This window comes from Plecotus auritus (assembly GCF_963455305.1).
Source record: "Plecotus auritus genome assembly, chromosome: 2".
Lineage (NCBI taxonomy): Eukaryota > Metazoa > Chordata > Mammalia > Chiroptera > Vespertilionidae > Plecotus > Plecotus auritus.
This window is the reverse complement of record NC_137771.1, coordinates 96,945,907-96,948,223: the sequence shown is the minus strand read 5'-3', so window position 1 is coordinate 96,948,223 and position 2,317 is coordinate 96,945,907.

Genomic DNA, 2,317 nt, shown 5'->3' with positions numbered 1-2,317 from the left:
CTCTTGCATGAATTTTGTGCATCGGGCCTCTAGTTTATAACAACCAATGAACAATAGCCAAAATCAAAGTGAAAATGCCAGGATTGGGACTGAAGTTGCCTGGCTCCTGGGTCTGTGCCCTTATTAGAACAGCTGTGCAAATAATGTGCCACATGGAGAATCAGAATAAAGGAAGTTTTTTGGGAAAAAGTGGAACCTTAATATACTTGAAGAGCTGAAAAGCATTTTAGGAAGAGAAGTGAAACAAGATATTCTAGCGAGGGAGAATGGCATAGGCAATGGTGAAGGTGGGAGAAGGGGAAGTACAATATTTTTAGTTGGACAAGAGGATTCATGCAGAAAGTAATAAAAGAATATTGAGAGGTAACGGGGTTGTTGGCAGATGGTCAAGTGCCTTGATTAGACATGGCCTGCAGGCAAGAGGGAGGCTCTGAAGCTCTGCCTGTCTCTGAGTCAGTACCTCGCCCTCAGCAGCTGCTCTAGAGGTCCTTTTCAACCTGTATAACCACTTTTTCTGGTGTCATAGTGCCATACACTTTGGAGTAAAAAACCCTGGGGTTTATATCCAGGTACTGTGCTCAGAAGTGACTATCCTCTTGATGGCACACCAGAAAGAGATCAAACAGTTCCTTTGCAGAGTGTTGAAAAAACACAAAACCACCACTACCACCACCCCAAATCCCATCACACAATGGTAACATAACAAAGGAAGCTAACAGAAAAGGCATCTCTTAATCCAGGCTAGTCTGTACATTTTCCTGCTTTTGAACTATTTTCCTGAGTGTGTATTTCACATGCATATTGATATGATACAAGTGTTTTTTCAAGCTTTGCTCCAGAGCATCTGCTTGGCTGAATAGTGTGGCACCCTCTTCAGGTCATGCCTGAGCTCTAACCATGTGAGGTCCCGCGCACGCTGGCAGGCTAGCCGGCTGGCCTGCTGCTGCCTGCTACCCCCTTCTCACAAGGTGGGAAAGAGAAGCACAACGCTTAGTGCACCCGGGCACTGGCAGCAATCCCTCTCTTCTCCAAAGTGACTGGTCATGTGTCTGACAGGTTGTAGGAATGCACGGCCAAGGATAGATCCGGGGGCCCTGGCAGCTGACCCATGTCTTCAGGACATTTAAAACCAATGTCACCCTTCAATTAGGTGGTTGGAAGCTTTACACTGGCTCCTGACAGTTCACTGTTAAATGTGGAACACGCTCCTGACCTGCTTGGCCCTCAGTCTAGTTGTGATGTATACATGTAAAGTGAACTGCTGCTCCTTTTCATTGATGGGAGCCATTTGGTAGAATTAACTTTTCATACTATTTATGAATGATATTACTCACTTTTCTTTGGAACTGTTTTCAAATATATACCAGTTTATAATATGGAAATCCCTATCTACCCTAATCTTTTTTTTTCCTTTTAACACTTAGGTACAAGAACCATGTAGAATGAAATAAATACAGGGTAAGATTTAAATTAGTATATTTTTTCTAATTTTGAATTTGTCTAAAAATTAGAAAAAGCATAAACCTAGTTTTCTTGATTTTTTTCTTCCTTTTGGGGTACATAAGTAAGTTTTGTACGTTTGTTTATAACTTGCACTCCACTTCTTTTCCTAAACAAGACACTGACTAACCCAGATTAAGGCAGTGCACTGGCACCATGTGACAAAGCATAATTTCTCCCGTGGAAGCATATGATCTTAACTGAAAGTCACTTGTTGAAATCCCACTGCTTCATTAGTGGTTGAAAACCCAAACCCCAGCTCTGCATGATAAGAATGCAATAAACCGTAAAGATTATGGCTTGCCTAATTCTCCAATAATGCAGAATTCACTTTCATGTAAATTCAAATGTCGTTATCTTAAATACAAATAGTTTGCTATGGAGTATAAACACGATTGCTGGGAAGAAAAGTTGCTTGAGAATTTTAGTGCATTAACTATTTATAAATCCATGGCTATTCCTAAGTACAGGTGATTTCATCAGCCTAAAAAAGGCAGCACCTACCTTTTGACAGAAAATCTACTTAGCAAAATTTACAAGCTATTCTCATATACACCATCTTATACACACATAATTATTCATTGTGGCACTATAAGAAATAAGTATAAACAACTACATGTCCATTGATAGAAATTGCTTAAATAAAACATGGTACAACTACATAATGGATACTATGCACCCATTTAAAGGAGAGAAGGTCTCTGTGTTTTAAAGATATTCTATTTAGTAAAAAAAAAAGAGGCAGCAGAACAGTGTGTTAGTGTCATAATGTGTGTGACAAAAAAAGGGGGGGGGTGAGGGAATCTACATAGGTTTG